General features: G+C 34.0%; 1 long non-coding RNA gene across 2 annotated transcripts in view; it reads right to left on the bottom strand.

The window, feature by feature from the left end:
- LOC141379422 (uncharacterized) overlaps positions 1–15,438 on the bottom strand; it is a 70,080-nt gene extending 54,642 nt beyond the window's left edge. For both annotated transcript variants that reach the window (XR_015518839.1, XR_015518838.1), the window contains exons 1-2: positions 15,341–15,438; positions 15,075–15,263 (exon numbers count right to left, since the gene is read on the bottom strand). This is a non-coding gene — a long non-coding RNA (uncharacterized LOC141379422). The remainder of the gene's footprint in view (positions 1–15,074; positions 15,264–15,340) is intronic.
- Positions 15,439–15,666: the final 228 nt, after the last annotated feature.

Here is a 15,666-nt window from a genome sequence, read left to right as displayed (position 1 = left end):
AAGCAGCAAAAATATTTTTTTTCAATGTCGCCTTCCAAACATCACCATATATATATATATATATATATATATATATATATATATATATATATATATATATATATATATATATATATATATATATATATATATATATAAACAATTTTTGCTTGATAGGAGATAACATGCCATGCTGCAACACTCAAAAAAAAAAATTTATTGGTAGGCCTGTCTTGATAAGCAATTTTTGCTGTGCAATTGTGCTATAGTCCAGAAATTGTTGCGATAAATATTATTGTCATTTTATGCCACTGATTTTAATGACTATACACTGTAAAACACGACAGTCAACTTAATTAGATGATATGAGTGTTGTTAACTCAAAATTTAATGAAAGTGAATTACTCATTTAAAAAGAGTTTTTACTCATTGTTGAAGGTATTGAGTTAATTTAATATCCTCATTACTTCAACTCATATAGATTAGTCTCAAATGGTTTGTAGCAATCGGTTTCCTTGAGTTACCTTAACTTTTATTGTATAGTTTTACAGTACTCAGTTGGTTTGAGTTCTCTTCATTTATTGGGTGTTACTGTGCTCAAATTGCTTCGTTTACTCAAATAGATTAAGTTCACAGTACTCATTAGGATTTGACTTTGAATTTAAACGGTTTGTTGCTCGGTTTCCTCAAACTGTTTGAGTTACCTTACCTTTTTGGGTTTTAAAGTGTATAACAGAATAATAATGCAATTATCCATAAACACTTTAAAATATCTAGCACTCTTAAGGTTAATTAGATTCTATAATTGGATGTTAAAAAGGTAAATCTCCTATTATACATTCCATTAAATGTCCTATTAGGTAAATTTCCAATGATAAACTTTGACACCAGTGAGGTAAAAAGTAAACATCTTTGTAAGATAGCTTTAACATTATTTTTGAATTTGTAAATATATACATTGCATCGTCAATAATTATTGTCATCTTTAAGTATTGCATGATAGGTCGAGATATTGATTATTGTGACAGGCCTAATCATTGGATTTACCAAATTAATTTAAGTGGTTGCAAACAATTTATATGTGCTGAATTTAATGTTTAATATGTTTAAATTCAGCCCATATACACAAACACTTACCTTAAAAAACTTATTAAATCCAAAAAAAAAAACAAAACATTTTTCTAAGTTTATCATAAAAAACAGAGGTGTGTTGTAATTATATTATCCATCAATAAGGACATTTTTCCAGTCATTTCCTGTCTGTGTTATTTGTTCGTACTTGACTTGAAGCTTGTGTCACCCAGAGCAGCTTCGTCTGTCAGAGATACCTGCGAGTGGCTGATTTCCTCTGACACGCTGACAGGGTGAACACTATAATGACAGTCTAGACGCTGGGGAGGAGTATATGGGCTCTTTGAGGGAAGCAGACCCTCCACAGGGAATGAGAACGCGACCGAGGATACTACAAACAAACCCAAAAACAGGTCTCTCATTTCCAGACTCTATTCTGAGAATTGATAACTGTCTGTTTCCACAACAGGAATAACCTGATGTCTTTACTATCAGTCTGAGAATGCAGAGTGCTATTTTTTCCACTTTTAATGATTATTACTGCCAAAGTTGTATGTCAGAGATAATTGCTAATGCAAAAGAAAAACCATAGCTTGTTACAATAATTACTTTATACATTCCCAAAAGCACAAAAATTACCTGCATGCATTCAGGATTTTTTATAGAGAGGTTGTTTTTGTTGAGGTTGTATTTGTTATTTGTTTGTACTTGGGTATTTTGAGTTGAAATTTACATATACATACAGTACCCCCTACACTCATTTATCCTGTAAAAAAGGGGGCATAATAGGACCTTATTGATATTAGTTGTTACAGACCAAGATTTAAATGCAGTACGCAACAAGGAACTTGGGATTCCTCCTGCTTGTTCTGTCTTTGATAATGGCAGAAGTCCCTGATTTGCATCAAACGGTTTTGTACTTTCTTAATACTGTCACAGTCACTGTATTCTGAAAGCACAAAGCTCACTGGCAAGTGATGATTGGCCAAATCTCAGAGCAACGCTGTGCACGGAGCCTTGTAATTATCCTGACAGACAAAACGCTGTCACAATCAATTTCATTATCAGTCAGCAAGAACGGGCTGTGGAGCATTCACGCTCCACCCAGCGGAAGAGAGGCCATCTTCATTAACACAAAACCGCACACACACGTTCTCTAGGTGAGACGCATTTACACATCTAACTGAGCAGTGGCGGGCCTGCGGGGGTCGACGGCAGAGGCTTTTAAAGCCTTTGAGCGTGTCTGAACTCTCAGCACTGGCAAAAGTCAATTCGAATTGTGGGCTTCTTTAGATCGTAACACAAAAAAGCTGCAGGGCATTACTCTCTGAAACGGCCTGAATCTGCTTCAGATAATGATCTCAGTCCTCATCAAGAGTAGGAGAGTCAACCAACATGATGCAAGCACTGAAATCACTTTACGAGGACATTGTGCCATTGGCTTTCCTTTCAGCGTTGTAGGAAAGAACAGAGACGATTGCTGCCTTTTGCTCAGTTGTTTTTCAAAAATGTTGGGTATAAACTTTTGTTATAGTGTTTTGTTAAACATTTATTAGTACATACATGAACAGTGCTCAGCATCCTAATTTCACCCTGCCTCTAGCTGTACTGTACAGAGTGAAGGGCTTTCACACATGATACAGAAAGCACTGTGCTATACAACCCATTCATTTTAATGAAATTTGCAAAGACCAGTTTTTTGCTTTGTCGTCCATAGGGTAAACGCAGTGGAATATGTGTGTGTGGTTTAAAATAGCTCAATATATTCTCTTATATTGCATTTACTCTAATTTTTATTTAATTATTATTTTTTTTAAATATGCAAAGAGGTACACAAATAACAAGGAACCACATACAAATGGAAAACAGAACAGTAACAGAAAAAAAAAATATTTAAAAAAATACAGTCAGGTACAGCCAGGTGTGTGTGTGTGTGTGCGTGCGTGTGTGTGTGTGTGTGTGTGTGTGTGTGCATGCAAAGGCTAATTGGGTGGACAGGTATAGATATACGACAGATATAAAAAAAAAAAATCTATATATAATTATAGGTCGTAAATGTCAAAAATTGAAGCAAGAACATTATAGATATTTATATTGCATTTATGAATCCATAGCTTCTAAAATCAAAGAGTGCTCAAATAAAGCACAGACAAGACATTTCTATGTATATTGTTCTGTGCTGTCATGGCAATGGCTCTCTGCTCATTCTCTGTCAATAAAATCTGTTTTTTATTTTTATTTTAATTTTTTTTTTTTACATAAGTATATCATGCGTTACTAGGTTACATTTAAAAAGTCTTACAAAATTACATTATTTAATAAAGTAATAAATAATTATCACAAAGCATTTTCAGTTAAGTGCAGTGAATTTTTTTTTTTTCTGCCCAGATTTTTTTCTTGTGGGTGCATCACTAGTTAAATAACAATGGATTTATATGCATTCAATGAAAAAATAAAATAAATAAAATAAATACTTTTAACCTTTTAAGAATATATATTTCTAAATGTTCTAATTTCTCAAAGTTTCAAATGATTCATGTAAAGATTCTAAATCCTTCCCTTCCTCAAGCTAAACCTACTCACAATGGTCATTCTGTTTACAGTGGTCATGATTGTTTACAGCATGTGTTAGAAACTAAATGGCCAGTACCATTTCTGAATTTCATCTTTTTTTAGCTTCCTTAATCACTTACAGACGCTAAAAAGCAGAGAAGATGGTATAGATTGTTTGCATTTAAACAATTTAAGAACTGGTTGAACATCAACATCCATCGATCACAAACAAAGCTTGAGCAGGACATTTTTCCAGCTTGGAGAACAATAAACAATCACACAAATATTTCAGTTTGTATGACTTCAAATAGCCAAATACACACTCAGAAATAAAGGTACAAAATCTGTCACTGGGGTGGTAGCTTTTTAAGAAAGTACACTGTGAAACCCAACAGTCGACTTTATCAAATGAAATAAGTGTAGGTATAACTCAAAATTGACTAAAAGTTAATTATACTCATTTGAAAAGAGTTTTGAACTTGAGGTGATTAGTTAATTAAATACCTCATTACTTCAGCTTAAATGGAGTAAGTTCACAGCGCTCATATAGATAACTTTTTTTTAACTCAAATGGTTTGTAGCAATCGGTTCCCTTAAAAAGTTTGAGTTACCTTAACTTATTGGGTTTTACAGTACTCAGTTGGTTAAAGTAATTTATCACGTTTTACTGTGCTGAAATTGCTTCATTTACTCAAATGGATTAAGTTCACAGTACTCATTAGGATTCGATTTGAACTTAAATGGTTTGTTGCAATCGGTTACCTCAAACGGTTTGAGTTACCTTAACTTTTGGGGTTTTACAGTGTACACTTTTGTACCTTACAAGTGGACATGAGTACAATTCTGTACCCTTAATGTATTATGATGTACACATTTGTACTTTTTAGGTATTAATATGTATTATTATTTGGAAAAGGTACCTGTCACTGTTGGGTCACTCACAAACGCACAGATCTCAGGAATTATCAAAAACAAAACAAAACTTGTATTTAGTTACGTAAAACCCTCACAACAGGTACTGGAACATCAAAATGCAGGCAGGACAAGTAGATGTGACACTACAATGCCGAACAAAGAACTAATATATACACAAGACATGATTGAGCTGAATACATCAGGTGGAACTAATAAACATTAACAAACGGTGGGAAAACAGAACAAAGGAAACACATGACTTAAACAGAAGCTTATGGAACTAGGTCTGCACGATATTGAAAAAAAACGATGTTGCGATATTTTATTTTTTAAAGATATATATTGCAATATTGAATACAGTATAAAAATCACCAGAAAAAAATAATATTTGAAAAAGAATAATTTTTGATACAGTGGGATGATTTTGTAAGGGAGTGCATGTACATAAACTATAATAAATCACAAACACTGATGAATATAGTACATCAGCAACACTGTATACAAAAAAATAGCAAATAATATACAGTGCTTAATGATTTTCTGGAAGTCCAGCAATATTTAGATACACAAATTTAATTATCAAATGTAAAATAACAACATATAGTAAATAAACATACATGCAATAACTTGTCCTTGAAGTTAAAATTTATTTTCTTTTGCCTGGATACTTTTAAACTTAATTAAATGATAAAAACACACATTAACAAAATTTTTTTTTGGTAACTTCATGGTTAAACATTGCGAAAACTCCACAAATCATGAGTGTTTTCCCAAATCTGGTCAATATAATAATATCGATTAAACATTGCAGATACTGCAATATGAGTATTGTGGAAGTGCACATTCCGATATCGATGCTGAAACGATATATTGTGCAGCCCTACATGGAACACACACATGGGACATCACATGGCACAACAACTACAGTACATCAACACAGACACACCAGACTCGTGACATTACCATCCCGGTGACAGATTTTATACCTTTAATTCTGAAGAAGTGTCTACATTAGTCACAGTCAAGAACGTGTTTTAGTATATGCCTAGTAATAAATCTTGCAATAAACAACTATGTGCAGATATGAAGTAAAATATTCATTGTTTTAGCTACAGTGATTATGATAGGAGATTTTTTTTTTGAGTGTAAATTGTGAAGTGTATGGCTTCCAAAATAAATTCAAACCATTTAAATGAGACGTGTCCTGCTTATGTTTGATTAATTTATTAGCGGTAAATAAGATAGTTTGTTTACTAAAGTTGTAAGCTACTGCTAGCAAAGCATTACAAAATACACTCAATCATTGTGCGTTGTATGTTCTTTAAATAGTTCTGGATTTTAAGTCTTGTAAGACATTTTAAGCTCTGAAGCTTAAAGATTTAAACTGGAATGTGACATTTAGATGATTTTAAGCAAGAAGTATTAAGAATAGCTATGATTAACATTCCAGCGACATGCAGAGTGCAAATTAAACAAAATAATCCAATAATGTAATAATCCCAAAGACAGACGACCCCTGAGAGAGAGAAAAAAATAAGCCTAGAATAAAAGACGGGCCTGTTCTAAAAATGGCTGCTGTCGTCTTTGTGCGCCTTACGACCTTATTTAAATTCACCACAGCTTCTTTTCTAGAAAGAATGTCATACACACTCTAATTCATGCGTAAATCTGTGAGGAAAATTACACAGATGTTTTTTGTGGCTACCAACACATGCTCCGCCATCTGCGGTTGTGTCTGCTTTAAAGTATTACAGCGTAATCATGAAGGAAATATCAACACAAGCTTCATATGTTGATCTTTAAATAAGCCTCTTTAGATCTGCCTAAAAGCAGGTTCATGCCAAGTTAACTTTTTTTTGGGGCATATGCTTTCCATTTGCCAAAACAAATTCAAATAAGTAATGACGCATGAACATTATCCTGCCAAGTAACCAATAAAATAAAAACATTTCAAAGATTAACATACTGTAGAATAAATATTTTAAGACGGCCATTTGTTTATTAGCCCTCCTGAATTATTAGCCCCCTGTATCTTTTATTCCCCAATGTTTGTTTGACGGAAAGAAGATTTTTTTTAACCCATTTCTAAACATAATAGTTTTAATGACTCATCTTTAATAACCGACTTCCTTTTTCTTTGCCATGATGACAGTGCATAATATTTTACTAGACGTTTTTCAAGATACTAGTGCAATTTAAAGACTTAACTAGGTTAATTAGGCTACCTGGGCAAGTTAGGGTAATTAGGCAAGTCATTGTATAATGGTGATTTGTCCTGTAGATCAGGGGTTTTTGACCTGTAGGGGGCGCCAGCACCTATTAAAAGGGGCACGAAAATTTGGGGCTTGCGTTCACTAGAGTGAATCTGATTAACATTAATTCCACAGCTTACTATCAGGCACCTGTAGAGTTAATGCATTCGAGTAAAATATATACAAATAAAACAGACCAGGTGCTTTTTAGAATTAATGATGGTAAACGAAAGTAAAATCGTTGAGCGACTTACAAAAAGTGCCCTTCTGGATCTTTCACTTAATTTGAAGACACTACTTACTGTTTACGTGGACATCAGTAATCTAGTTATTTGCCTTAATCTGAATAAGGTAATAACATAATTAAGGTGTTTACGTGAAGTGCTTTTTTTAATGTTGCGTCACCAGGCTATCCATGTTTTTTTCCAGAATTTCATGTAATTTGAGGTGTTTCATCTTTAATTCGTCAACTTTAACTGGAGTTCGGCCGTTTCACTTTCACTCAGACGTATTTCATTCATGCCCCCGTAACACATTTGGGTATATGCGAGTAAAGAGTAAGAACTGGTAGAGGTGTGTTGTTTTAATGGAATTTCATACCGCACGCCGAAGGAAAAAAAAAAACTTTTGCATTTCACAATGTGTGTGTTTGCAGCCCTTTACTGACAGCCGTGTGTGTGGATCTTGTAGCAAAATGCAGTGAAAAGTCCTACATGACGATTGCGGTGTGTATGTTAATAATGCCACTAATATAAGCACACTCCACATATTAATTCCATTTCTGTTATGACTTTAGTTAGATTAAGGTAATCAAAAATCACTGTTTACATGGTGAATCTTAATCATCAGTATTGTCTTATTCGCACTAAAACCTGAGTATTGGTGTCTATGTCATGTTCGACTCAACCACACCATCAGGGCTCTGCAAATTGGACAAACTTGGGAGGGCGAGTGTCCTGTCCTAAAAGATTGTTGAAAAAATTGCTTAATATAAGCAAATAAATAAGACTTTTATTTAAGACTTTCTTCAGAAGAAAAATATTTTAGGAAATACTGTTAAAAAAAAATTGGCTCTGTTAAACATCATTTGGGAAATAATGAAAATGAAAACAAAAAATTCACAGGTGGGCGAATAATTCTAACTTACAGTAAACTCCTCTGACCCTGTGTCTACTACAATATACATCACATGGCAGCCCATGTTTTTTGTGGTTCCTGAGCATTTCATCTAATTTAAAGCCTGCAGGGTGGACGATTGTCATCCAATCAAATGGAGATAAGGCTCGGCATGTTGTAATTTGAAAAATATCAACTACACTGAAAAGCAGCATGGCATCACTCCAGACACAGACGTGAGCCACATTTACAATGTTTTTATTCACATTTATTAATATGTTTGTCAATATTTCAAAGATTGTATGTAAAAAAATTAGAGATTGCAACATTTCTAACATTGCAAGCTTTAGATCAGAATTTCTTCAAATATGTCTGTCCATTAGGCTGTACAATGGGTTTAAGATCTAATGATAATATTTATTCCTTACATTTATCTTTCTAGACACTCAAAGTGCTTTACAAAATGGGGGGTCTCCTCATCCACTACCAGTGTGCAGCATACACCTGGATGACGCGACAGCAGCCATATTCCACCAGACCGCACACCACACACCAGCTGATTGGTGGAGAGGAGAGGAGTGATGAAGCCAGTAATGATATGGGGAGGGTTAGGAGCCCATGATGGACAGTCGCTAGTGGGCAAATTTGGCCAGAATGCCAGGGTTAAACCCCTACTCTTTTTCGAAGGACATCCTGGGATTTTTAATGACCACAGAGAGTCAGGACCTCGGTTTAACGTCTCATCCGAAAGACGGTGCTTACTGAGTAGTATAGAGTCCCCATCAATATACTGGGGCGTTAGGACCCACACAGCCTGCAGGTTGAGCACCCCCTGCTGGCCTCACTAACACCACTTCCAGCAGCAACCTAGCTTTCCCATGTGGTCTACTATCCGGGTACTGACTGGGTGCAGCCCTGCTTAGTTTCAGTGGGCGACCATGTGAGAGTCACTGTTACTGGTTGGGTTCATCTGTTACTGAAATTAAATCTCCAGTAATGCTGATTGAACTTTTTCAGATAAAAACTATATTGATGTACTAATTCATTACTGAAAAAATTTTATATGCAAAATATACAGATCTTAAATGTCTTGAGCATAGCAGATGGAAATATCTCAGATGTGAACATTATGTGGAGTTATGAAGATAAAAATAAGTTTTTTTTGCTCTCGAGTCAGAGTCATTTGGTTTTTGAGTCTCTGCCGATACCGATGCCCGATCCGATACTTCTATAATACATAAAAAAAGAATAAAGAAAATCAAAGAAACAGATTTAGGATGTTCCTTATTTTTATTTAATTCACCTTATTTTAACATTCAGCTACTCTGTTAACAAACAGAGCATTTCTGTAAGGAAATGTAAGGTAGTGTAAAGGAATCCTGAACAATCAAGTAATGAATAACATCAATTTTCCACTTTTGTACTTTAGTCCAAATATAAAAAAATCTAATATAAAAACAAAGAGCACCTCAACTTAACATACACGGCAGGCATTCCCGAGTGTACATCTCACACAGTTTGCTGAAGCAATGTTGTCATCACCAAATTTATGCGCAGACATACTTGTGCTTTCCGCTTCAAGCTGCTTCCTTGTTATACTTTGCCGCCATTTAACCAATAGCGTCTCTGCAACAAAGTGATGTCCTGCCATATGCATTGCTGTTTCTGTGTGAAGTCAAGACAGAGGTCTAACTCTGTGCCACGGCATTACTATAGATGTGTTTAAAATGATCAGAATATGTATAAATACATTTGAAGTCAGAATTATTAGCCCTCCTGAATTATTAGCCCCCCTGTTTATTTTGTTGCCAATTTCTGTTTAATGAAACATTTCTAAACATAATAGTTTTAATAACTAATTTCTAATAACCGATTTATTTTTTCTTTGCCATGATGACAGTAAAATAATATTTAACTAGATATTTTTCAAGACACTTCTTTACAGCTTAAAGTGACATTTAAAGGCTTAACTAGGTTAATTAGGGTAACTAAATAGGCTAGGGTAATTAGGCAAATTATTGTATAGCAATGAAAAAAATAGCTTAAAGGGGCTAATATTGTTGTCTTTAAAATGGCTTTTAAAAAATTAAAAACTGCTACTACAATATATTTATATTTGAGTCCTGATCGGTAGGTAATGTCCGATTTTGATCGAACCTGAAACCGCATGATTAGGCCCAATTTTTTATCAAAAATGTTATAAACAAGGTGCAATCTATTCTACAAAAAACTCTAAATTAAAGTAAAATGTTACTATCTTAATGTTTATGATTTTGAAAATAAATTTCAAGATTTGGACCTGATGTCCATTGAAATGGATAAAAAATACTTAAAGCTTGTTGGATTTTTATTATTTTAATTTGGTGTCATTTATAGTAGCCTACTGTAAATCTGTTCAACTGAGTTCAACTTGAGTTTTGATTTCCACTCATACAAATATCAAGTATTACTAGCTGCTGTTTCTGCTCTGTATTCACAGTGCGACTGAAGAGCGAATGTAATTTCTTGGCTGGATTATGACTGACAGGCAGGAATGAGTGGCACACATCTTATCTTCATTTCTCTGGCGAGGGAGAGCTGCTGACACACCGGATTTCGCAAATGAGCCACTGATACATTCCTAATCGTTTTTTTGCTTAATTTGAGTCGGGCTCGGCCGGTCGGGTGCAGCAGATAATGGCAAATTGCAGACATTCTTAATAGACTTACAGAGTTTTGATTTCAGGGAATTCAAATCCATTAGCTTTAACGCAGTCGCCTCTAAAGAGAGTTTCGTATACAGATGAGAGTGAGGAAGGTTAAAAAAAACAGTGACTCTAGATGTTCATAACACAATCAAGCCATCACAAAACAACTTGAGTAATTGAATTACAATTAAACATATTAAACATTGTGATTATGGCAATTTCAACAACTAAATGAGGACTCTCATGTTTAAAACAAAGCTATGTTTCCATCCACTTATTTTTAAGCACATTTTGGATATGCTCATAAAAAAACAGTTGATGGAAATGCCAAAATGCATATCAATTTAGAAAATGTATATGATTATGCGTATATTGTATGATGTTATATTACATTACATATAACTATAAGATAAACTTTTTATTTGATAAAAAAGATGTGAACAAACTACGATGAAAACACTTTTACAGAATAAATTCCAGTGTGTGCATTACAAAAGTCATGTGATCTTGTTAAGATAAAAATGTGTAAATGGACAAACCAGCAGGCTAAGCACATTGTAAAAATATTGTTGCTTTGGTCATTCTAAAACGCCTCAGTATTAATGTGATTATATTATTAATTACCTCCAGAATAGTCAATGGCATTGTCTTCTGAGGCGCAAGTCATTTATTAAATAAAGAAAAGATTCACTCAGCTTCTCCAACCGCAGCAAATTTAGTTTTTACTGTTGATATTTGGTGCCAGATAATAAGGAAGTGCCGATTTATTCATTTATTTATTTTTTGACTCGCTGGATGGAAACGCTGCTTTATTCGCACATCTTTAATGCAAAATTACACTTTTGCACATATATTTAAGTCACATCTTTAGATCAAAAAACATGGCTATTGTCAATATATTTGTTTTCTTTGGATGCTCTTTTCCCTGCAATCGAACATTCCGATTTTTATCTTACAATTAGATGCTTAAAACTCATAAATGATAGAATATAAGAATTGTAATCTTTTAATAATATCTTAATAATCTTTTTCTAAAGCAATCTCAATTCAATTTTGAGGTGTATGGCTTTTTTTGAGAAAAAGTATACATTTTGAGTTATATTGAGGGGCATAAAATAAAAATACAAGAAAAAAAATCAATTCGTATCTCACATGAATGCTATTTTTCTCAGAATTGCAACAAAAATAAATGAAATAGTCAGATATAAAAAATAGGAGAATTTGAATAAATTAAGTTGCAGTTTTGCTAAAAATGTCTTTGAGGGTGCTTTCACACCGAGACTTTTGTTTTGGAACCTGGTGCGTTTTCCCAGTTAGCATGTTTTTTTTTTTTTTTTTGGCATATGTGAAACCAGCAATCGCGCTCGGGTCTCTGAATAAGGTAGTCTCAGCTTGATTCTAGAGAACTCTAGAGCGGATCGATTGGATTAAGAAAGCAATACGATCCAAATAACTAATGAACCAGGCTATATCACAGTGTATTATGGATATGTAATAGGCATAAATGGCTATATGAAGAGAGAAATACGAGTAGGGCAGAATGTCATTCCTACCGGTAAATGTGCGTGTCACGATGAATATGAAAGTGAAAGCATGCTGAACTATTAATGAGAGCTGTTTTTCAGTTGGGAAAATTGACCAAACTGCAGTCTTGGTTTGTCGGTTGTTTTTTTTCTATAATGTAAAGCCTATATTGTATAATTCTAGCCAACGGCTATGTATGTGAAAGTCTTACCTCTGATTTGGGTGTTTAGAGAGTTAACACGCACGTGACTTGTTTTAGCTATTTTAAAAACTTTGCAGTGTGAATGCAAACGGCACCAAGAACAAAGTACAACATTGTAACAATTTGAATTCCTGTTTCGGAACAAAACAATCTACAGGTGTGAAAGCACCCTGAGAAAATAAAATCAGGATTGATTATTTTAAATAATTAGGAACAGGAAGGGGATATTTTTTTTTATAAATTAAAAAAAGAAAAATGTAAAATAATAATAATAATAATTGCTATAGACATAAATTACAATGTAACAAAATACAGGGAGAAAAAAAAACTCGGATTCTATATCTCATTTTTTAACCCTTTAGAATGGCAAGAAAAGTGTGTAATATAAAATAAAAACTCAGAATTGCAATAAATAAAATCAGAATTGGGAGAAATGAAGTTGCAGTTTATATATATCCCCTATTCTTTTATCTATCACAACTGTAATAAAATGAGAACTATAAAATATAAACACATAATTTCAATAAATAAAGTCAGAATTGTGAGAAATTAAGTCAAAAATCTGGAAAATCGTAATAAAATCTGGGTTTATATCTCAGGTAAAGGTTTTTTTTTTTTCAAATAAAAAGATGCTATTGTTTATTTATTTTTTATTTATTTTTTCACATTCTTTGGCTAAAACAGACTTGCATAGTTTTGCACAAAGATGCATGCAAGGTTATTTCTTGCAGAAACATAATCAGTTTAATCTAATCAAAAGAATGATATATGTTAGAAGCAGCAGGGAAGAATTTATATAAGCCAGCAAATTTAAATGCAAATGGGACAAATCGGTGCAAAACAAAAAGGTGTGCGAGTCAAATAATAAGGCAGTTTATTTCCTGCTGGAACTGCGCAGTGTGCTGGGCGAGAAATGAAACTATTGTTTCTTTTGTCATCGCCATCATTTCACAGGCTTCGAATTAAATCCTCCTCCCTATTTTTCATCTGCTGTTTAAAGAGAATAAATGGAGGAAAGTTTCTCTGAAAAATAAATGTATTCTTAATTATCCGTCCTCTGAGTGCGCATGCAAATGCTGCTATATATTTTTTTCATTTATTCTTAAAAGGGACATTTTTAGCAGCGCTGTCTTGCAATTCATAGTCAGCCACTAACTAACTGCCAAAAGGATTTTGCACCAACATGTAGGTTTGCATGACTTAAAAAGGATGTCCTAAAACTGATGCATACATCAAGACAGCAGGACTGCTCATGCATTCATTCCTCATGTCGTACATTTTTCAACTGGATTCATACATTTATATATATATATATATATATTAAATTTTTTTTACGTTTATTTTCCCCATAAAAAAACACTAACTTTTGAAGCATAAAAGTTTTGCAAATTAAGCCCTTGCCATCTTTATATAAGCTTCACAATTGCACACTTGTGAAGATTCCTGCATACATATTACATGCTAAGTCTATAAGGAGAGAGCAGGGATAAGGTAACAAAGTGATTTTCTTGAAGCTTTCCAGGCTATAACAGCACATTCTGCATGCAACTCTTGATGGAGCTGCCAAATATCACCTGATTCCGTGACCGTGTCCCGTGGTTTTTGTTTTTAAGAGAAAAAAAATAAATTATGTTAGGTTTTTAGTGCAATGACAGTTTGCAATCTCTGCGTTTTTCAGTTACGCAGAGATAACTAAACCCATACTAAACATAGTCTTTCATAGGCAAGTTCAACAGTGATGTGCAGTGAAGTTTGTGGCTGGTGAGGCGCTGACCCTTTTAAAGTCAAAAATCAGATTTACAAACATATCCAGTCAATATATTTGCCAACTACTGATTGTGCTTCATATATCATATCAGCATTTCTACACTCTCAAAAATGAAGGTTCGCAAGCTGTCACTGAAGTGGTACCTTTTCAAAAGGCACACACATTTGATATATATATATATATATATATATATATATATATATATATATATATATATATATATATATATATATATATATGTATATATATATATATATATATATATATATACATATATATAGGAGCATTATAAGACTAAATACTAAAATGTACCCTTGAGGTATTAATATAGACCTTGTAGGTACAAATTTGTACCACCCCAGTGACAGCACGTGTACCTTTATTTCTGAGAGTGTATACAAATGGCAGGTACGCATTTGGACATGACTGAAAGTCCAATTTTGAGAAATTTTTGAGCTGATATCCGCGAATTTTGCAGCCAGTCAGAGCAAAATAAAATAAAAAAAAAAACAGACTACTATTGAACTTTACTGCGTAGAAGAAGAACAACCACTGAACAAAAATAAATATAAGCTCAGGCGTGCCCTCTTCAGTGTGGCAGAGCTATTGCCTGCCTCACCTCACGTCTTTAGTGATAGATGCAGAAGTGATAGACAAAGTTATGACATATAATAAACATGTCTACAACGTATAAAATTTTTTTAATAAAGCATTACATTGGTTGCATACACTGAGTGAGCTCAAGCCAGTTTGCAAGGGATTGCGCAATCTGATGTGAGGCAGAGCTCAGTGCCTCCCCTGACTGCACGTCCCTGGTATTCAAATGCACAGACTCCAGAATCCACTCCAGTAAAAGCTAAAAATCCCACTAGCCTAATGAACCAATATACTGAGTGAATATGGAGCGTACTGTACTGTAGATACACTTACAAAAGATCATGCATTGGTCACTCATGGTCAGCATGTCTGCTTGTATATGGGGATGTGTGTAAATATGGCGCACTCACCATGAAAAGTGCATCATCCCAAATGAAATTCCATTTCCATCATGCACGCTCTTCCAGTGTCAATCACCTCAAGAGCCATTCAAGCCCTGGCCTGATGCTGCTTTGTGTCAGAGGTAAGCCATTCCTGGAGGAGATGAGAGTCTGATGGTAAAGCTGTGATGACACAGTGTTGGAAAGCTCTTCAGTTCTCTCCCAGATAAAGGACATAGATTAGGGCAGCACAGTCAAAGGTGAATCTAAAATCATTTCCTGAAGTATTGCCACACCTGAGAGCTCCTGAAAGAGGGTTTCAATCCCGTTAATAACATCGGAGAGCAAAGAATGATGCCAGCAAGATGTTTGGAGTCGAGTCAAATGCTGTCACCTTATGTGAAGGCAAAGTCTGTCAAGTTGTTAACATGTTGGGGACTAAATTTGCATGATTTCTCTCATGTTGTCATCATATGAACGTACACAATAAATAAAATGGTGCAGTGGTGCCAGTGGGCAAATCTTTTTGTTTTTTTTTGTCAATTTCACAAAAACAAAAAATGGCATAAATAAAAATCACATATTTTATCAAACATTATTAAAATATTATTATAGCATTTTC

Source organism: Danio rerio, chromosome 20 (assembly GCF_052040795.2).
Source record: "Danio rerio strain M-AB ecotype USA chromosome 20, GRCz13ab, whole genome shotgun sequence".
Taxonomy (NCBI): domain Eukaryota; kingdom Metazoa; phylum Chordata; class Actinopteri; order Cypriniformes; family Danionidae; genus Danio; species Danio rerio.
The sequence above is the reverse complement of the archived record's forward strand: the minus strand, read 5'-3'. Positions and strand labels throughout refer to the sequence as shown.